This window comes from Acromyrmex echinatior, chromosome 1 (assembly GCF_024713525.1).
Source record: "Acromyrmex echinatior isolate Ae372 chromosome 1, ASM2471352v2, whole genome shotgun sequence".
In the NCBI taxonomy this organism is placed as follows: Eukaryota; Metazoa; Arthropoda; class Insecta; order Hymenoptera; family Formicidae; genus Acromyrmex; species Acromyrmex echinatior.
Window position 1 is genome coordinate 21,308,790 of NC_141852.1, and position 23,726 is coordinate 21,332,515.

Below are 23,726 nucleotides of genomic sequence, written 5' to 3' on the forward strand. Positions count from 1 at the left end.
AAACATCGATTAGTTCTTTTCCTCGAGGCCTTTCGCGACTGTTTCTCGTCACTGGCCTCGACACTCGTTTTGCCGACTTTTGCACATTTTTAGAAATTCAGGTTGCGTTAAATTGCCGGGCACGAATTGTGTTGGCCGCGTGTTGCGCTCTGATTCGATGGCGGTCACGTCTATGCTGCACGCGAACCTCGATCGCACGCATGTGTCGACTGAAGATGGCAAGCATAAGAGAAGGATATGATACTGATCCGGCATTAATGGAATTTATTTCATTTATAAATGAGAAATATTCATTATAATTTGAAAAAGATGCTCATTTATGTATATTTAAGTAAATAATCTATACTTGTAAGTTTAAAAAAAGAAGATCTTTTAAGTATTTTGAAATAAAATTTTATCAATGTCAAAGCCAGTAAATATATATAGAACAACGTACGTTGAAATTTCGTAAAATAAGAACAACTTTTATATTATAGTGAAAGAGATTAACAAAGGTATTATGATGAAAAATGGTCACTCGCGCATAAATAATTTGCAATATTAATTATAATCAGAATAATCAGGGCAAATCGAGCCACTTGTATAATGATAAGAAATTTTAAGATTCCTAGAGGTACGTAAGCAATGAGAAAGCAAAAAGTGATGCAGGTTTTAAAGTGATGCTATTACCAGAGATAATTCTTTTATATATTAAATTTTTCGAAATGCAAGAACGATGCCGTTCGAAAAAAGAGAGCCACTTCTCGTTGGGCCACTTTGTGATTATGGTCGTGACAAATTACAGAAACAACATGGCACACATGGCTACATCATGATATAACGCGATATACAAATTATCCAAACTTTGTAGTCGCCGTTGTAATTCGAGGGGTATGAAGTTACGATTGCGGGTCTGGCGTATATACGGTACTTGATTACTAGGGCGATTACAAAGTTGTTCCCTCTCGAATGCCCCTTTCGTTTTTCTCTACAGCAGTAGCACAAGGTCGCCAGAAATTCGATGGCGTGTGGCAATTGTTGAGAATGACCTGCACCGCGCGATACAGAAGTGAAAACAAACTCACTCCGGAATTCGATTGAACACGGAATAACTAACAATAGTGGATTATACATTTAAAACAAATGGCATTGGAGTACGCAAGAAAAAAATAAAAGTAATAAACATGATGAAATATATAGATGATATCTCTATCAGCTTTGAAATATATTAATGTATTCAATGTAAATTTGGGAGGTAGATCGATCGTCCAATGTTCATAAATTACAGCCCATTCATCAAGCGAAAATAATAAATTACGATGTTAACAACATCGGGACGTCAACAAAATAATAGAAAACACATTATTCAGTCGAGAGAATGGGTTGTGACCGATGATTCTCTACTGAGTGAGGGAATAATATGTAATTATTATTGCCGCAATTATACGCAACCAACCACATAATCTCTCCAAACATTGTAAATATTATCTGCGACAAGCTGCGCAAAAATATTATTTTAGCCTCTGTTTATAACGTTTTATCTGTCTTTCGCCCTCATCAACAAAACCTCATAATTAGTCCAATTTTGCGGAGGGTATATATACTGGTTTTAAAATGAAATACTTACTACGTTTTCTACGAATTTTCTACCTCTCTTTCTTTTCCCTCTCAATGCCAATGACGTTAATTGCTAGCGTTACTCGGGGAAACCTAAATCTTTAAATGGTTGCATCAGTAGCGAATATCAATCAGCATTACCAATTCTCTCTCAACTGAAGGAAAAATATCAGGGGACATTTTCTAATTTCCGCGGACGTATTTCGATAATTATATAATTGTACAGTTAAACGGTAAAATTGTTATAATTAAAAGATAAGTAAATTATAATTATTATAAAAAATATTTACCGTATCTACGAAAGATTTCTATTCATAATTTTGTTTAGTAAATAACTGATGTATGTAATTATATACGTACTATCTTCACTTTCATATTTCTCTTTTTCTCGACCATATGACATTATCATGTGAATTTAATTTTTCCTTGCGTATTTCTATTCTGTAGATTTTTAATTCTGGCGTACACAATAATTATGATTAGTAATTCAACGTTTCGAGTTGTATTGACAAAAGCACATACATATATAAGATAATTTTCCTGCAATGTACTCGATGGAGAAAGACATTATTTGTAAGAATTCTTCGCCTTCGTATATTATCTAACATACACCAAAAGAGTAAGATACGTTTCTTCCATAAAATAATTAACATAGAAACGAGCAGCAAGAGACTTCGCGTCGCGATACCGAAGAAAACATGAAAATAAACAGCAGTCCATTATCGTTCCCTTATTTCTACCTCGCAAAGTAATTCCGCGAGCCATCAGATCGCAAGAATTCGAACGCGGTTTCTATCGTGTAATAAATTTTTCTTCGAAGAAACATTACTGCGGAGGTCTTCCTTCGCCCCTCCTCGATTGTACTTTGCAATAATTACAAGGCAATTAGACACTATATGGCATAACAATGAATATTTCATTAAAGGGGTTTTTGCGGCTTGATAACCAACATTGGCATACTCTGTATAATTTTTTTCTTTTTTTTTTTCTTGTTCGAGAAGAAAGAACGTCATTTTGATGTCGTTTTACGTTATAGGAGCGCATTTATATTAAATCGATAGTTCCTTAGCAGTGACGAAAATTGCGGATACGTTGGCTGCTGCAGCCACGAAAAGCGGACGTCTGAGGCGTCAGAATTTAATTACGGAAATGGAAGCGGCTTATAACTGTCGTAGCACCATCGCTACCACCACCATCACAGAGTTTTCCGCAAAGCACAGTTCCGCTCGTGCTCGTGCAAAACGTTGTGAAAGCAAACGCGTTTCGCTTATGTATCCAGTGGAAGACACTGAGAGAGTAGATGCGATATGACAATGGTCACGTCGATCAACCTCCGAATACAGATTACACGCTCTTTCTGAGGATCTTGTAACTCTCGACAGTTGCACGGATAGAAATGCAAGAGATAGAAATAAAACTATTGATATATTAAGCTGCAGTGATGGTCTAATTTCGTCATTCACTTTTCTCTAATCGATATTCAATTATAATAAATAAAACGTAGTAATCACAAAATGTTTAATAAGCTGCGCAAACTAAACAGCCATGCTATATGTAGAGAAAAAAACAGGAAGAGAAATATGTAACTTTTACGGAATAAATGATCTGAAAAAGCCCGAAAGACGATAATTAATCTTCACGTTTATTTATTCGTTTCACCAAGCCATCTTTCTTCCGATTCTACGAATTTGCAGCAGCCAGTCTACGTTATACATAAATTACGAAGCACGGTATAAATTATGCAACGTGCTGAAAGAAACTCATCAGAAAGACCGTTAACTGAGAAATGAAACGCTGAATAAGTAACGACTGGCTAAGCGACGTGGCATTATTAATATCAACATATTCTTTTTAATTAACAATTAAAACGACTTTTCGGTCAATGTTCTGACCATTAACAATGACTCAAGAAGCAATGGTAATGTATTATCTTTCGATTTATTCGTGAAACCAATTTCTTGTTTATTTGTATTTTTGTATTATAGTATTAAATATTATAGTAAATAAATTAAATTTATTGATACGTAAAATAACAAAGCAGTACTACTATTATCTAATTTTTAATTACCAATTGGTTAGTTCAAGCGATCTTTTATCATTCTTTTTTTCGGTCTTTCAATTCATTACCTCTATTTTCATCTCACTAGAATAAAAACATATTGCTTCATCGTCAGTGATGGCACACACAGCATTGGACATCGATTCATTTTTATTAATACTATACGCGACACTAAAAGTGTTTGACAATTATGTGGCTATGACTAAACACTAACTGCTATTAAAGTCTATCACATTTTAACTGAATGATAGTTGAAGTCTAATATCTAAATATAGATAGTTTCAGTCTCGTTCAATTTAAATATGATGTAAATATAAAAAAACATTGTTGAACTGATTACTGATAAATTTTATTCTATATATATTGCAAATATTCACATATAACAGAGCAATGTCGTAATTTGTAATATGCTTGATAAGACAATTATAAAAATATACTGTCAAATCTACCATTTATTATGTCATGAAGGCTTGCGCACGTTTATGATAAAATTATTTTTACACAGAATTGTAAATTAAGTTTGATCGACAGTTCACGCTTTTTATGATGGTCCATTATGCTGCAAATAATTTTAGATAGACCGAATCGATTACCACATGCTCTCGATAAGCGAATCTATTGCGCTACATGTCGTTTTTGCGCGCATATCACATCAATCTACGAAGCGTTACACGTCACTAAAAACTGATTCGCGACATGAAAAACTGGTTCGCGATGGACAGTCACCGTTGATTCTATACATCATACATCGAAAGCAACCTTGAGTTTACAAATTAGAACTGTTAAGAAGCGCAATTGAGTAAAAATAAATAGATATTCCGTAATAGAAAATATTTCAGAAAATATTTGAATACAAAGATAAATTCGAGGATCTGGATATCTAACAAATAGAAAATAAAAAATAGCATTATGCGATTGTACGAAACAGACGACAATTAAAGGGATTTATAGATGAAAATATTCGACATGTAGATGGATAAAACATGCAGCATTTCGATTTTGATGAAATATTGTATACGAGTTGTTATCGCGCCTGTGTAACCGGATTTAAAGTTTGCGCAACACGTGTGTTTCCGGGGTAGGCGACGCGAGAGGAAAATGAATGGGGTAAGAGAGAAGAGAAATGGTAGAGAAAGAGAGAGAGAGAGAGAAAGAGAGAGAGAGAAATAAGAAGCGAGCGCGAGAGGAAACGCGCACGATGAATGTCGTCATGCCCAACGATTTCAAATTGTTCGGACGAGATTTAATATTCGCCACTTACTCGATACTTGTCTCAATTGACACTGTCCGATCGATCCGACACCGTTAACTGCAAGCTGCAAAATTAGCCGCGACAAGTAGTGTCTACTAAGCATCCAATTACGATCATTTATTAATTGAGATATAAGTCAAATAACTTTTAATAACAAAATAACGAATAATTAATAATGATGTAAAGTAATATAAGTATGTAAATTGTCTTGATTTAAATTTAATAATTAAAATCATTTTTTAGCTATAGATAAATCGTGTATATGAAGTCATTTTCTACTTAAATTCAATGAAAAGATGAAAAGTGCATCAAGTGATCTACCAATTGTAAGAAGATTAGCACTCTTTAGGCATGACTTTTGTTGTTTGCCTCGAACAAACGATCGATTGACTAGGGGAATAAAAACGAATTCGGAATTTAATTCCGACGAATTACATATCGAGCTTTCCCTCCAAATCACATTAACAATTGATATCAATGCCACCCGTTCTCACTACAGAACTTCTTCGTATTCAAAGGATCATAGAGCTACGGAAACCAATGTGTGTACGCATCCGAGTTCCCTCTTTCTTTCTCGTTCTTCTCTTCTCCTTCCTCCTCCTACTCTCAACCACCCCCAATCACCCCCTGTTTCCTCTTAGAGCAGGGTAGTAGCGAGCGATCAAATAAAAGCCCGTGTTTTCCCCGATATTGAACCCTAAGCTAAGCCTAACCTTCCCCAACCTCCGCCTACCGCAACGTGCCCTGGCGTAGAGCAAAGGGGAGAGCAGAAAGGGGAGGGTAAGGGGACAGGAGGGAAACGGAGGGGTGCAGGGTGCAAGGATGGGTACGCGCGGGGGGGAGGGCACCAGGTAGGGGGAAGCCACCCCAACTGCGGCCGTTGACCCCACGCACACTCCCAGTCCGGCCCGAACCCACCCCTCAGGGCCGACGACACTGGTGCCGTCTCACGGAAAAGTATTGCACTCGCATCGCAACCCCCTTTCAGAACTACCCTCTCTCTATCTCTTTCTCACCATCGGCACCTTTCCTCCTTCGTCTCTTTCCGCCCTTATATCATCTCTATCGCTCGTTCGCTCACATTTTCCTCTCTTCCTTACTCTCCTTCTTTTTTTCTCGCTTTACCGTCGCACCGTACGCTCACTCTCTTTTCCTCTCCCTCTTTCTTTTTTTCTTTCTTACTCTCTGTATTCGTCTTTCTAGCGGGACACCCCGGGTCTTCGAAGTATTCCACGGCAACAACTAAACGGGGAAAAAAAATTTTAGGTGCCGCCAAGTGAAATTCATTTTGTTACTCGCCTCTTATTGCCGCGAGTGATTTCTTGAGCTGTTTGCAATATTTTTCTGAAGCTGTCGATTAAGAGATGATGAACATTCTTAAGAAAGCGTAACTGACCGCTGATTTCCATCTTCAGGAAAATTCTCCCCAGATGATCAAAGATTTAAAAAAATGACAAAGAGACTGTGAGCATGAAAAATAAAATTTATAAAGCGTAAGTATAGCAAAAAGAGAGAACACATACAAAGCTACTCTACATAATATATATCTACCGTAAAAAAAAGAAGTTAATTTATTTAAAAATTAATTTATCATTTCTATTTTTTAACCTTTTCCAAAGTATCATAATTAATATTAATTAAGATATGATTACGTCTGGTAGAATAAATTATCGAATATACTGTTTAGCAGCATTCAATATATGTATTGAAACGTCTCGTTCAAGCGATAATTAAAAACGTTTATTTATTCGCGAGTTCTTTTGTATATCGATGCACAGATCTACGTAATGCGTATACGAGTAGACAAATTGACGTTACGTAAAAGTATTGTACTCGTTACAACCCTTTTCAATAGCTCTGTCTCATTCTCTACCAGTCATTCTCGTTTCCTTCTTCCATGCATATCCTGCGATATCCCTCTGTACGTCTATCATGTTCCGACAATTTGTGTATACATGTAGTCAAGAGCACAAAACTTGCTGTCTGGTCGAAATTAAAATAAACAAGAAAAACGTTTTATTATTACATACATAAAGAATTAATTTTTTAATAACTAACTGTAATAATCACGTCTCTCTCTCGACATAATCGGAAACGTTTTGCCGAATCAGATTTTGTAATATTAATAAACATTAAAAGCAGCAATATTAAAAGCAGCGTATATTATAATAATCGTTCTAAGGTAACACGATCTAAGAACTTTATCGTTAATTGTATTCGAAACTATCGTATCGTAAAAGCTATTACGCTACACGTGTCACTTTCCGCTGCGAAAAATGAGAAAGACTAAGAGTATCGCGAAGTTCAGATTTCACACGCATTAAGCCGCCCATCTTTGCGAAAAATCACACAAAACGGATCGGCAATAATGCGTCGGGAAAATTCTGAGGAAAAGTTTTACTGTCTCTCTCTTAGCGCCATGGCCGATTTGTTATCCAGCCGCGCGGATGCGTATGCACGCCTTTACTTCCGGGTTAGGGTCCTATGGGATGTTGCTCAACGACCTGTATCGACACACCTTTTTTTTCTCGTCAACATCGAGCGCTAGCAGGGACGTTCTTTTTCTTCGTCGACAATCAAGAACCTATCCACAATAGAATCTCGACCTGTCATGCGTGTGTCATTCACCAAATCGCAAAAATATAAATAATTTTTATTTTCATTTTATTTTCCTTCTTGCTCGATTACAACTGATTTTACAATTTTAAAAATTAATTAAATTTAACTATAAAGTATCTATACTCTTTTGTATCTAGAAAAAAAATGGTAAATAACTCTGCCTATATATAATGTTTTTTATAAAAAATATTTTAATTAATTAATGTGTTATATATAAATCCAATAGCACTTAACTGAATGATTAGCTAAATAATTAAATATTCACAGTCAACTATTAAAAGAGACAGTATATTTTTGAGTTCATTATATCTCTTAAAAAATTTCTACATCTAAATGTAATTAATACAACACGATCCTGTTGAAATACTGCCATAATAGGCAACAACACGCGCGTAGAAAGCATAATAAAGTTTACTAATTTACGATTTCGTCAATAACAGTCCATATAACAGCGGTCATCAGTTGTTCGAAATTTCAACAACTTCCACGCAAATTCGTTGAAATAACACGCGGTAGGTTTACAGCGCGACCCATCTACGTACTCTAATCACATTTCGCTGTAGTTTCGGGGATCGCCTCGTCGGCCAACGGGAACGTAATTGTTATTTTGCCATCGCGCAATGTAAATGTCGCCAAAGCGTAGTTTGTTTTACGATAACGCATCGGCATGATGCGGCGCAAAGCAAGTGTAAACGAGGAGAGCACTTTTCCAGTAATGATCCGTTAACAATGACCATTGTGGTAGCGTCGCTCCGTTTGGCTAATATCGAATAGCGAGACACTCTTCGCAATTATATTTTATGCACTAATGGAATAGTATAGTAAGTCCTTTTTTACAATGCTCGATTTCGTTTAAAAAAAAAGAAACAATGGACCATTTATATATATTTATATTTTATTAACGATTCATTCTTTTATAAAATGAGAATAATTTTCATTTGATGATTTAATTTCTATTCCTAAAAACTTGTTTTTAATTTTACTGTTTGATACTGTTCACGATATCAATTTTGTAATGTATTGTGTCATTTATCAGCAGCAACGCAATGAACACGATATATATTAAGCTTATTTTTTTAAATTTAGTGTTTGTTGTGATTTATCGCGCATATTGCGAGTGAAAACGATAAAACGTGATTTTTAATCTACGAGACAAAGAGAAAAAGTATCGTTGAATGAATCATAAAAACTGTGGTATTGTTTGTTTTTTTCCACACATCACCGCACGCTCCTGTCACGAATGCGTGCCTTTTTTGGACGAGTGTCGACAGTGTAATCCAGGACAGATGAAAGAGTTGCATTATTTTCGGGCGAACACGCTAGCCTGCTAAAATCTCTCTCTATCTCTCGAATACCAACGCGGCAATTTTTCTATTTGTGATAAACTGTAAATAAATGTTTTATTAAATCCGCGGCGGAAGCATGACCGAATATTTTTATTTGTCGAACGATGTTATTTCTCGTAAAAGCGCTATAACAGAAAACAAGAGACGTACAAGATTGATTAAAAAGGGCCGTTTCATGGCGTGAAATTAAAAACTATCACTTCACCCTTGCAACTGACTTCTGTTTATCGTTTTCTATCGTATGAGCCGAGCAATTTATTCGGTTTACGCGGAAAGATATAACTTTACGTAGCTTTATCCAGCATTTGAAGCTTGCAAACGTTATTTTCGTCAAAAAGGTTAAAGTAGCGGTTTTTGCTGACTCTACAGATATTATTCAGTTTACAAAAATATTAATCCTTTTATAGAGAATCTTTATAACTTTTAATATTACCGAAATATGTTAATCACAAATGTAATTTCTAAATGTACATTACATTACTCTTTTTTGCAAAATAAAAATTTAATAAAAAATATTTTTAATGGATAAATCAGCTATCCTGCAAATGTAATATAATACAATATGAATTAAATATTAGTTGTAATGTAATACAATAATAAAAATATATTTCAAACGGAAGCTATTAAATTCTGCTTTAGCTTTAACAATTTGATCCTTTCATAATTAAAAAGAGTACGTAATAGATAATAATCTGTGCAAATTGTGGGTACGGTTTAATAGTAGAAATATCACATGTGTTTCTCTTTTTCCGAGACAAAATCGTTTTTTTCCTGAACATACTCACCAGTTTTCAAGCATACAGCAGGAACGAACTTATGTCTCACGAAGGGAGACGACCCACCCTAAATTTGCGTGTTCGAGCGGTTCGCAGACTGCTCCCTTCCTAAAAGTTTCAACCCTCCGAGGATAGCCCGTATACTGACCTACCCCTACTACGTGATTTATGTACGAGCACTGTGCGTAGACTCAAGGGTGACGAGATCCCTCTTTCCTTCTTAGCCCTTTCGAGACACACCAGGCGCATAAGTACTTATCTCGAAGGGAGGGCTGAAAAATTTCTCCCGCGATCGTGCCTCCCTCGCATATTTTAACAATACGACAAAACGCACTTTTAGTACAAGAAATAAGATCAATATAATTTCCTAATTGTGTCTGTCATAATAATCTATTCATCAAAAATGGGCAGATATTTTTTTACTAAAAGAGAAATTATTATTAATTAATAATTTCTCTATTAATTTTACTTTCATATGTTTATAAAAAAAAATCTTTACGGTTTTGAATATTAAATTTACGCAAATGTTTTTGGAAAGATGAAAGTTGGTGGTTAATAATAGCGAATATTATAAAGCAATAACGAAATGTATAAACTTAATATTAGATAACGATTAACATAAAAATGTACATTTTATCGCTACATATGCCTACAAAATTTCATCCGAATTCGAGATGGAATTCAGAGATGTTTCTTTTATTAATTTAGTTACAAATAAGTTAATCACGCGGCCAACGACAAAGCTAAATCTGCGAATTCACAGCGATTCAATTCTCTATCTCTTTTCTTACTTCTTTCTTTGTGGTCGATGCACCGTGTTATCTTTCACTGGTTTTTTTGTCGGTTAACCGTAACAACTACTTTGTGCTAAGTCTCTGTCGGCGCCTGTAAAGGCATTCTGATACGTATCTTTGCTTGATAGGTAGCACGATACCATGTTGATTCGCGAAAAATGCGTGCTTATTTCGTGACGCCAACAACAGATACCTTCTTCTATTTATTCCCTATCTCTTCTTCTCAACCGCCCCTTCATCGTCCACCTTCCACCCTACCGTACTACTAAATTACGAACGGTCTGCAAAATTACTTTCGTACGTAAAAGAAGACCGTTGTCCGTTCCTAGCGGTCGATACGGCCTCCCGAAAGGGGCTTGGATGCGAGGTGCATGCGTGTACGTGTGCGTGCGCGTACGTTTCTGCTTTCGCCCTTTGAACGATAAGCGTCCGTAAAAAGAGGAGAAAAGAAAAAGCGCGTATAGTTTCCGCGAACATGGCCCGCTCGCTCGCAGAAAATCGCCGCGCGTCTAATTTCTTTTTCGCAGAAGGTGCCGTTCGATGGATGAGCGGCTTTCGTGGGCAGGAAGTCCGGAACAACCGCTCGAGGAAACACGGATAGCAGCGAGCCTCTTGGAACTACCTCGCCAGTAATTACTTCGAAACGATACTTGATCTTCCGAGAAGATGAAAACGCTTTACCTTTTACATTTTATATATCAAAAACCCCAAGTGAATTTTTCATTCATAACCTGTTAGCAATTTATATATATATGTGTGTGTGTGTGTGTGTGTGTGTGTGTGTGTGTGTGTGTGTGTGTGTGTGTGTGTGTGTGTGTGTGTGTAGGTATTCTATTCAATCGCGTTTAGTGTATATATATATTTTTTATATATTTATTATAATCTTATAGCAGTTACGTTAATAAATATCCTATATTTTTCATTAAAACACTGAAATGACTTGCTAAAATTAAATATCATATTTTCATGGATTTTTTTAGTTTTGATATTGAATATCTTAGTAGGTAAATCGAATCAGAAAATCCAATCGAAACTTTGCAAAAGCAAGCTTTATATAAAATCTAAATAATGAATTTTATCTAATTGTACTTACGAAATTTAATTTACGGAAACTAATAGCAGAAAAATTATTCTCGACATATGTGAAAGAAATATGTTACGTTTGTTTTTAACTAATGTATTTAAATAGATTTACTTAAAAAAAAAATTCTCTTTATAAACTGTAATTGCACAAAAAGTTAAGAAAATATGAATCAGTCTTTACAATATTGCTGCAACGTTAATAAGTGTATTTATTTGCAATCGCAAGAAACGATTAAGTCTGTCGAAGCTGGTCCCTCTTTGACAATAATGATTCATTATTGAACACGTAATCATAGTATCGCTGGAGAATAGCAACTTTGTTTTTAACTCCCCTCGCAAGGTCTCTTTAGGTCTTCTACGGAGGGATCGTATCTAAGTACTTGTTGCTTTCGAAACGCTCAGAATCGTGATTCGTTCGGCTGTGCGATTTGCAAACTGCAAGTATATATGATAGATAAAAAAAGACACAATTTGTTATGGAAGAAGGAAATACGTCGTGTATTATTTTATGAAAAATTTGTATAAAATAATTTTCAAAATCTAGCTCCTATTTAAAAATGTTGACACTTTCCATTAAAAATGTATCTTTGAATACTCTTAAAAAACTCTTCTGTTTCTCTTTGTACTTGTAAAAAAAAGTGTGGCTAAAATAGTTTATAATTGAAAACATAAACAAAGAACATTTAAGTTTTCCATGCTGCAAACATTCTATATATACACATATATATATATATATATATATATATATATATATATATTTCTATATATCGTATGCCTGTACACGTATAACGTTAAAAAAATATCGCTGCAATGCCCGAAGGCATCGTGGGTTCGCATATCGTCGATCAGAAATTTCGTAAACAATTTGAGTTCGGAATATTATTGTTAGCGCATATCTTACATGTTATACAGATGCGTTTAATCAATCACCGAAACAAATGGTTGAGACACATTACCCTCGATAAATATCCAAAAACAAACTTTTCCTGTTTTTCCGTCCCCATCCCCTCAACCCTCAATCATACATCGCGACACGTGTCTGAAGTGTCACGCGTGAGCCTGCAGACAACGCAATCCATCCGGCACGACATCTCCATCAGAAAATTGATCAACCCCCTCCGTCACGCATCGTTGCGAACATGACGAAAACTTAACGAGCGCATATACCGGAAACGGACTACACCGACCACCGACACCTATATCCAGTCCGCTTGCGAGCACGACCCTCAACTTCCAGTTACTCGCCCTCTCATCCCTCCCCGCGACAAGGAAGTTGGCGAAGGTGGCGGTAGCGGTCCTCGCGGAGAATTCATCCCTTAAGAAAATACAGGCAATAACCTCCGGATCCTCATTGGAGGCGGGAGACTGGGGAGGTTGGGGTGACGGCACACAGGGTGGGCGCGACGGGGGGATAGCATAGTGCTAGGAAAGACGTTGCTGCGTAGCGAGAAGCAACGACGACGCGGAGGGGAGGGGCGTCGAACGAAGGAGAACGAGGCAGCCGCTGTTGCCGTTGCCGCCGTCGCCACCGCCGCCGCCGTCGGCGCCGCGGAAGTGGAGGAAAAGGTGAAGGTGGAGAACTCGGAGGGAGGCGGTGGGTTAAAGGTAGCGGGCCAGAGCCTCACTTTATTTTTATGCAGTTATTGATCTCCGTAGAACCCGACACCCGCCGCGTACCCAACCTTCCTCCCCCTGTGCCGCTCTCCTCGCTCCTACCTGCCCCCCCCCTCCCCGCCCTGTCCCTCGCCCTTCGGCCAACTCAACCTCCTGCCGCCGCGCCTCTTGCCGCCTTGTGCCGGAGAGCTACCCTCTGCCCCTTTCGCGGCAGGGTGGCGGCGGGTAACTAGCTTATCAAAAAATGGGCGTTGCCGCCTCTCACTGTCCTGTTCTGGCTTCTCTTTTCCGCGACCTCGTGCGCACCTACTCCTTCCTTCCGTCTTGCTTTCCTTCCTTTCTCTCTCCTTTCTCTTTCTCTCTTTCGATCTCTTCTTTCGTCTTTTTCTTTCTAGCCTCTCTCGTTGCCATTCTATCCTTTTTTTCAATGTTCCTCTTTCTCGCGCCTTCTTTCCACCTTCTTTCTCTTTCTACTTTTCTCGATCTCCGTTCTTTGCCGCCCTCTCGCTTCCGTTCATAGACTTTTCCTCCGCACGATCTCTTTTCTCTCTTTCTCCGTTGAACGAGAGAAGATCCTTTCGCCCTTTCGCCCGCGGCCACTCGCGAGTCCGTTGGTCCTCTCTCTTCACCGCGGCTGTCTCTACAGCGTCTTCCATTGTGGCTCGCACACCTGCCCTGTCGCGGGGTGGCCCTCATTGGCGTGTCGATGGCGGAAGGCGCGGGATTGGGAGCGGGGGATGAGGGACGAGAGGGCAACCGGGCGCCTTCAGCCGGCTCGGTGGGGTGAGACGGCTCGCCCGTGGCGAGAGGAGGGTGAGAGAACGAAATAAGATATCGGAGGAAGGAGGGGGATAGTGGAGGAGGATGAGCAGCAGGGTCGGCAGGTGGAAGAGGGAGGAGGATGAGGCTGCAGGAGAGCATCGAGTACGAGGGGGGAGAGAACGAGGGATGAGACCGAGGCGAGAAAGAGAACGAGAACGAGAACGAAAGAAAGAGAGAGACTGTGCAGAGGTATCCCATCCTTGCCCGGCCACCCGCCAACTACCCCACTTCCCATTTTCTTCCAGGGTGTGTCCCATGCTTCTTCGATTTAGGGTAGGTTCGGGGCCAACCGAACCACCCTCGATCCCATCCCTCTGCCTCGTACGGCTCTATATCCGCTATATATACCCTCCTCCCCGCGTCTCCTGCTTCACCCTCACCCGCGCCCTTAACGGCGACTCGCACCATCCTGCCCACGCGGGACTGGCCAGGTGGCGGCGCGGCGTGTGGTAGTTATGTGTACACGTACGACGCGCGTGCACGTGCACGCTGGCATACATGTCCAGCCCGATCGATGTCTAAACCCCCATACACCCTCTTCTCAAATACCGCCCCTTCGTCTTCTCTCTTTCTCCGGCCCTCTCTTTTTCCGTCCCATACCCACCGTTCGGTCCTTAATTACGCGCGCGGGACGCTACACTCTTTTCTTTCTCCCGATCCCGGCGAGACGCGGCGCGACGGCTTCAGCAATGGAACCGAACGAGAAGCGGAAAGCTCTCTCTCTCTCTCTCTCTCTCTCTCTCTCGCGGACGCGCCCGATCTCGAAACGTGAGCCCGTTCCTTAGATTGCATCGCTCGACTAAGGATGATCCGGCTTGATCCCTTAGCGCAGGCTGTATTCCGCCAAGACGCCGCTGAACGACACGTTCGATTTCATCTAATGCGGGTGATCCTTTTTCTTGATCTCACGTTCAAGCATGCTTGCGTATTAATCTCTCTTGGACAAATTTGTCAATGGAAATTTGTAAAATAATAAAATTAACTATTTAGAATGTTTCCAAAAAATGAAGTCTTTTTTTTTACTAAAATTTAAACATAAATAAGCTGTGCAATCTATTGAGTATTCGATAAGAGTGTGTAAAGGCGAACTTCTTCATTTAGTATTTTTCTCATAAACGTATAAAAGTTTAACTTATAATATTTGGCAAATTTATCGAAATAAATTCGAACTTTAGATAAAGAAAAATTATACGTCACAAGCATCATATTTAAAGTATAACATATTACAGAGATGCAGATATGCTAGTCCATCCGCATATCAAGAAATCATGATGAGATATATATGATAAAATATGTCATAAAGAACATAAGAATTACGTAACAACTGCAATAATAACAGAATTTACACAGAAAAAAACAATAGCAGATCGCACGATATTTCATACGTGTCATAATAATTGATATCTTTGTTAGGCATGGTAAAAATATTGTACAGATAACTCAATGTAATTATTAAGCAAACGTATTTATAGAGAGGAAATGTTATAATAGTCAAAAGTATTTTTCCATTATAACATTTCCTCTCTATAATAGGTTTGTTTAATAATTGCATTGAGTTAAGAGGATTCTCTTAATTATCTGTACAATATTTAGAATGTAATATTTGTGGGTAAACATAATTATTGTAAAAGAGATTCTCGTGAAATGTGATCTAAACTGTGCGTTCTCCACATTGCACATAATCGATAACAATATACAATGAAGTACTATTGTGCATGTAAAAGTGTGTTGTGTCTTCCGACTGAGCGCTGGATTCTGTTTTACTTCCGATCCATTTCCATAGTATTGCGTAAGAGGAGCACCCCTTCCGGAAATTCTAAATATATATATATATATATATATTAGCGTAACGCGCATGACTGTTCATAAGTAATTTTTGATAGGTAAAATTTTGGCTTGCTCAGCCAATATTGATACGTTAAAGTATCTAAATAAGTAAGTATGAAGTAACATTAGTTACATCGACACGTACATCAACAGCTTAACTATTATCTAACACTTGGTAATTAACATTTGGTAATTAGTACATTTTGGCATAATAGACGTGACATAATTCGAACTCTCGAACGGAAACATCAGTCGTTTCATCATGAAAGACGAAACTACATTTTCACCGTTATTTCTTCGTTCTTTCTAAGATCCACTCCGCATAATTAACGACGCTCGAATTGCCGGCCGTAAAACCGTAAAGGCCGTTCGAGCGTAAACTACACAATCAATTAATCACCGATTAGTACCATTTATCCCGAGATCACGATTGTTATCGCTTCGTTGGTTCGAAAGTATTGTCTTCCGTAAAGAAAAAAAGAAGAGAGAGAGAGAGAGAGAGAGAGAGAGAAGGGGGAGGGGGAGGGGGGAGGAAAAAAATGAGAGGGGAAAGAAGCGGCTGCCTCGTCGTCGCTGCTGCGCCTCGTGCTTTCCACCCCCGAGCCGCGTCGGGGATAGGGTCAATGCCCGATCACGTGGCAAAAAGGGCGAAAAACGCTTCTCGGTGAGTAACAGCGGGACGACGCGAGGCGAGGGAGGGACATGAGTAAAGGCAGCGAACACAAGGAGGTTCGAGGAGCGGAGAAGCCGAAAACGTGACAGCGTCGCCCGGGCCGCGTAGCAACAGGCATCTGTTGCAATAGAAGACCCGATAGATACCCCGGCCGTTACTGTGTACTTGCATTCTGGTGTACGTGTGTACGAGCGAGTGTGCGGGTGTGCGCGTGTACTGCACACAACGCCGTATCCACGTGCAGATATTCGAGAGAGAAGAGAACCAACCTGCCAGGACGACTCTACATTCGAGAATAGTACACGAGATTGTCGTCGTGTGTATATATATAAACGCGATGTGCGTATCGAACGCGTATAGTGCACCGGAAGACGCAGGATACGCATGTTGATAATACGAGAAAGCGAAAGAGGTATACGTCCTCGAAGTATAGTAGTGAAAGTAAGGAGAAAAAGTTTCATCTAATCGGCTTACTCTCCGAGTTCTCATTGAGTAATTAATTCTTGGAATATTTGTCGAATAGGAAGATATATATAATTGTTCTTTTAATTCTTAAAATTACTAAAATAATTTATACTTGTATGAATATTTTTAGAATCGATTATCTTAACGAATATATATCTTTATAATTCGCATTTTAATTTTAATTGTGATGAAATAATTCATTCTATTTTATACGTAAACAACAAATAATTTAAGAGTTAACAAATATTAATTAGCTAAATAACAATTGCAGTAATTATAATGATAATAATTTATATTTCAAATTTATTTTATTATGATATGTATTATCATAATTCACACACAACACACACACACATGCACACACACACACACACACACACACACACACACACACACACACACACACATTTCGAAACTTCTCTCGATAATTTTATTTGTATTGTATTTTCTGTACATATCGTAAGATTCAGATATATTCACGCTCGCTTCACCATCAATGACACTGGTTATACATAAGTAAATCAATACATTGTCTGCGGATGTATCCGGCGCGCAGTGAGGGAAATATGCCGCGTGCGGGAAAATCGCGTCGTCGACCGAATCGCTCGCCGGAAAATAGGCATGAACGGCACGAAAAACATGGCAGGCCATGCGTGGAGAATTGTTGGAGTGCTGGGAACGATGGAAATACAGAAGGAAAGAGAGGGAAGAGGAAACGAGAGAAACGAAAGTAGTACGACGCATAATCCGGGACGTGTGTCCTCGCTCAAGAAGCAAATCGACAAGCGAACGCGATTAATTAAAGGCGATAACAGACGTTCTTGATTACATTCATGGTACGTAACATTCCCTTGGGAGGAATATGTTAAAATGTAGTAAATTGCAAAGTTGAAACAAGAGGTTTGACGTCACCGACAATATCGCAGCTGTGCAAAAATATTTGAATGCCTTTTAAATTGAAAAACTCAGATAACGTAGCATTAACGTTCGGCATTTAAAAATACTGAATTTTAATAATTAATTAATGCAAATGCGATTCTTATTCTTATTCTTATTGAATTTAGTAACTATCAAACTCGTCGAGTAGTCGGTCTTATTATCAAAATCAACGAACCGACGTTGAAAATCAGCAAAGACGTAATTAATGTTGTTAAAACGTTTCCATGCATTTTCATGCTGGATTTCAATTAAGTTTCACGAAGAGTCGGGATATAAACGCGAAACCTACGAGTCCGGGTTTGCAATGATAATCTTTCGGTTCACGGTAGAAAAAGCCCGCGGCACAATGCGCTAGCGGCGCAGTCGAACAGGTGGCAGTTCTATATTTTACCTCTACTTCGCCGGCTGACTCCTCCCGGCTCCTCTGCTCTCTTTTGCCTCCGCTCCGCTTCGATCCCGTTCTGCGCTCTCTGCCGAAAATAGCGACCGTGAACTTGCCTAGCTCGCTTGAATGAAGAGGTATCCGCTATGCGCATTCCAGCGTAGAAATAGCGACTTTGCAGCGACTGTAACAAATAAATTGTCTATCATGATTATTATATATTATAGGATGAGAATATTTAGCAACTTTAACAAATTAATCATGAAGATATAAAGTAATTAAAAATCTGATTGCAATCTCATTTTTTTGGAAAAAAAAAAATTGTAAGTACATTCATTTAAAAATTTATTAAATTCCTTATGTTGCTTTAACGCTGCTAAAAATATCAAAAGATTTATGCCATTTCCATCAATGTAGATAAACTTTAATCTCGATTCAACTTTACTCTTCATATTTTTCCAAATTCGTTAGAACCAAAAAAGATGAAGTATACTCGTAAGTTAGATTAAAGTTATCTATTTTGGTAGATGGATACGGGCATTAGTAAGACTTCAACATCTTGTCTCATAAAGTTTTTCTTTTCATAATTGTGTCCAATTAAGAAAGCATAATATTATATGTATAATGTGTAAATTTTTCGCAGTCAATTCTTCGGTGCAATAATAAATAATGGATTTAATTAATAAATTCACGAATTAAAATTAACGAATTCTAAGGACCATGGAAAAAACAGCAATAAAACGTGAGTGAATTGGCCAACCAATAGAGACTGTAAGGCCATAACGTAAGTAGTAGCAAATCCAATGTTAATTTCTTTATTGCTTATGTTTTACTTAAGTTTTTTGTGTGCCACTAAGTCTATTTTACAATCGCGTAAGTGCAGTTGTAAGTGATTGTAAATTTAACCAATCACAATCGAATATTCTCCTTATACATAATAATATTTGACTATGATTGGTCAATTCATACAACTATGCTTACACAATTGTAGAACAGGTTTGAAGGGCCATCTACAATAGAAGTACTTAATATTGTATGATAAGTCGTAAGCTGTAAAAAATAAGACCAATCGGATTCGATTATTCCGAATGGAAATTCGTATCAATCGACTGTGATTGATCGATGTCTTATGGCTTATTACGTATTACTTCCATTGTAATAGTCCTTAAGAGCACGCATATTGCCATTTTCGTTAGCAAAAAAAAACAAACGGTTGTCGCGAAAAACTATCGAAAGGTCCAACGGCAGCAGCAATAACAGCGGCAGCAGTAGCAGCAGGAAATTTCAGAAGCATCGGTGACAAACGTCGGAAGCCACTCTGGACTTTGCTATCGTACCTTACTACTCTATCGTGACGACGAGATACATCGGCGGCTACGGGCGGCTACTCTCGCCCAGTGATTCAAAAACGTCCAATAAACGCGCAACGTGACGCGCGACCGCCGTTCCGAGATGGGAAAAGTTTCGGAGCGTACACATTGTTTACGCCGCGCGTTACAAGGGCGATACGGAAATTCCGCGAAATCCGGCAGATTGTGCCGCTCGCGTGCGCGGCCCATCGCATAACACCCGCGCCGTATATATGCGATGCGTGCATGTATGCATATATGCATGTATGCATGTATGTATACAAGGGGGAACTCTGCGGCACGCACACCGCGGCGTTATCATAACCCAGTGACGCCAAATATTGATTTTGACACGTACACGTGACAAGGCGTCGGACACCGGCGTGCTGTGAATGCATACGCGCGGTACGTACACGCGTACACGCGTACACGCGCGAACGGCACGGTACACACATTCGGTTCGGTGAGAGAGAACCGCTCTGACGCGGCGCGGCGCACGTCGAATTTAGCCACATACATATATATACATATATACACGCGCACGCACACGCGTACCTACACGTGCTCACGTTGATCCATCGCGAGCTCTCGAGCTGCCACTCGCATATACTATACATATACCGGGTGATAAAGGAAACAGCCGATAATGCGTCGAGAACAGAAGGGTAGGAAGGGTAGGAAGGTGCGAATTTTCGGTTTCGCTGCGTTCGTGCGGAAATGATTTACAATGCGGTATAAACTTATGTACGCGTGCAGATAAAATCGATGGTTCCGAACAAGTCTGTCGGAACGTCGGCAAGTGTACAGGGTATACGTTACGCGATGTTTGCGAATTGATATTAGCAACGTTCGCAATTCGATCAAGTTTCATGTCTCATGAATATTAAAGTCGTGTGTATGTGTCTAAACATAGAGTTAATTAAGTTGCAGGAATTATAGAATAATAATTGCGAGATTGTAATCGCGATCTTTTCTTTGCGTACGATTAACATCGTCGTCGCTTGACATCGCGACGACCGCTTCGACGTATCGCCTTCAAGTGGAACGGCGAACTAATTAGTTCGATTAGCAGTTGTATTATCAAGCTCATAGTTGTGCAACAACGTGCTCCCCGAGAATTTATCATAATTCTGTGTCCCTATTTGTTGCCGCGTAGTATTAACGATGCACGCTCGAGGTTCACGCGAGCACGCATTGGCGGAGCAAATTAACATTAAAGCTCCTAATAATATCATCACGTCACGTTCCGATCTGTAATAACGTTGCTCATCTGCGTCTTGCAAGAGCGTCGATTGTACAAAGAATAATCCTGATCTCGCGATTCCTCTCCTCCCGACATTACGCCATCTAACGTACATTGCAAGTTGATGAATTAATAATACGCAATAATAAATAATACGCAGAAAAAGGTGCTAATTCCAGTTTGTATAATCAATATTAATGATACTGTCAGAATTAGTCTTGGCAAGACGTTAATTTACTTGCCATTCATCAATTTGTAGAGGAATGCAAGTAAATAGTAATGCAAAAATGCGACGGTTGTTTTATATCCGTTTCTTCGCACAAACAGCTACCAAAGGCAGCGTTGTTCTTCAAATCGAATACTTGAATCGAAATGTATCTACATTACTCACGAAGAAGTCGTTGACGTTTGCATTTCGGGCCGATGTTTTCACAATCGGTTAGTACGACTGCACTATGCGCGATGTAAAAGGAGGTCATGGTACAACCAAATGGCAATAATAATACAAGAACTAAGTCCCTCCGTTCCGCCAACTGATATTCTGGAAACCTGAAATTCAAACCGATGTATACACGCTGGCGACATCTGGCGGCGAAGCGAAGAATGTCATACGCAACTGTAGATTTCTGCGAGATCAACGGGTCATCGATAACTTACCCAATTTTGAACATGAATTCATAGTTACCTTCAGAGTTATGACCGACATCATCTCCAAGACAATTTTTTCGTTGCTCACTGCGAATGCTTTGTTCATCAGTCAAAAGAAAGAATTTTACAAAGTCATCAAAAAATGCTTCGTATTTGTAGCGTGAAGTCGATCGCATCTATGTATGTATACGTATATAATTGTTTGTTAATGGGAAAACTTTTCAGGAGAATTTGTCAAATTCTAAAGAAAACATTTTAAGAAAAAAATAGCACAATTTTAAATAATATATTTGTTTATAATTATTTCAGCATTTCTTCACGATATCAAATTCAAAAAATATTTCTTTTCTGTTATTATTATGAACTTGCACAGGATAAACGATAATTTTGCCCCCTAGTGGTAAATTGGGAGAGTTACAAATGTTTTTTTCAACAAAAGTGTATATCTTTAGAGATGACTTCATTATCTCAAAATGCTAATTTTTTAGTTATGTCACTTTTCTATCAAACAAGTGATATATACTATTAGGTGTTGGAATTAATTCGTAGCGTTTTACAAGTGATGGGAAGTACTTTCATTAATGTATTTTTTAATGCTCATGTGAAATAAATAACATTCTTTCATTAAAAACGCTACGAATTAATTCCAACACCTAATATATTTTATAAATTATCGAATAGATAAATGATGGAATATGTAGAGAAAAGTATTAGCATTAATCGGAAATATCGAATTGAAAATGATTGTACCAACAGCACATTTATATGTATCATTCATATTTGTTAAAAAATTTATTATAGTTGGTAATTAATCCCAATATAGCACAGAATTTGCAAAACCTCTGCAATTGTTACAACACGCAATATTCATGCTGCAACTTTTGTACAATTTTGTACTGTAGGGGTCTTTTTAATTAAAAATATATACACAATTACATTTAAATAATGTCTATATATAATTATATTTATTACGCAACTGTTAGAATATGTTTAAGTGATAAATTTAATCGCTAATGAATTTCAATTTTAATGACATACGAATTTGAATAACCAAATATACTAGAAATTATACGAAAAAAAAAACATATAATCGCGTGACTTTTATTTTTAGACTATTTTAAGAAAAAAAATATTTGCATTGATTTGAAAATGCTATTTCATGAAATCCTATAAAAAAGCAGCGTCACGGTCTCAATTTAATGTTTACGAATGGATTTATTCAATTTCCAATATCAGATCGTTCAAGATTGATATTACATCATTTTCATGCATTTTCTACTGTCCGGCGTCAATTTTAATCATATAACCTATTTTAATTGACGTTGGAAATGAATGTCAAACGTAAACATGAAAATAGGAAACCTTGAGATGTACTATCTTAATGATCTTCTTAATAATAACGGGATTAACGAATGCAACATTAATGGCGCTTAAAGTAGCTTACATTTGCCGCTTTTACCGTCACCTGGCGACTAACCTAACCTAAACTCCATCCTGCTTTCCAGCTGCACCTGTTACGCGGATTTAATACCCGGCATCGTCAACAGAGAGCACGACATGCTTCCAAATAATGTGAAAATGTCAATAACTTTGAGACAAATCAGCAACTGAGAATATCATCCTGTACTTTGTTTCGAGAATCAATATAATCGTATCTTACACAAAACGTGATTAAATCTCGCGCATAAATTTGTCAACTATTCGGTTGGGAAGTTTAGTAAACAAACTTGCATTCGTTTTACGAGTACTATTAATGACTGCCCTAAACGACCGGAAATGACGTGTGAATTGAGAGGGAAAGTAATATTTTCGGAGAGAAAACACGTAATCTCATCGAGTCAGGCGAGTCTTGCTGAAATCATCGCAAGCTGATTGGACGTACGTAACTTGTCGCGTTCGCTCGAGCCACTTAATATCGCGTCGTCGTAACCGGTATGGCCGGGAAAGGTGCCATGTGGCCAGGTGCATCCGCAAAGATTGGCTCAGCCATGTTGGAATATTCAAACGTTCATGGCGGTATTTACGTTGGGATGCATCGTCGGTAAACAACGATTGGTGGTCGTGACGGAGACGCGAGCGCTCGTCTCATGTCGAAAATCGCTTTTATCCTCGCGACGTAAGCTACAAGAACAAATTTGCGACACGACTTCGGCCGAGACCGCGAGATGCTCGACTCGTAAGTGGATGCGCCGAATGCAGTACAGTCAGCGTCGAAAGTAAAGCCAGCACGTGCAATGAA

General features: G+C 38.5%; 1 pseudogene; it reads right to left on the reverse strand.

Annotated features, from left to right (window-relative positions):
- Positions 1-17,136: 17,136 nt before the first annotated feature.
- LOC147911063 (uncharacterized) lies at positions 17,137-23,477 on the reverse strand (annotated as a pseudogene).
- Positions 23,478-23,726: the final 249 nt, after the last annotated feature.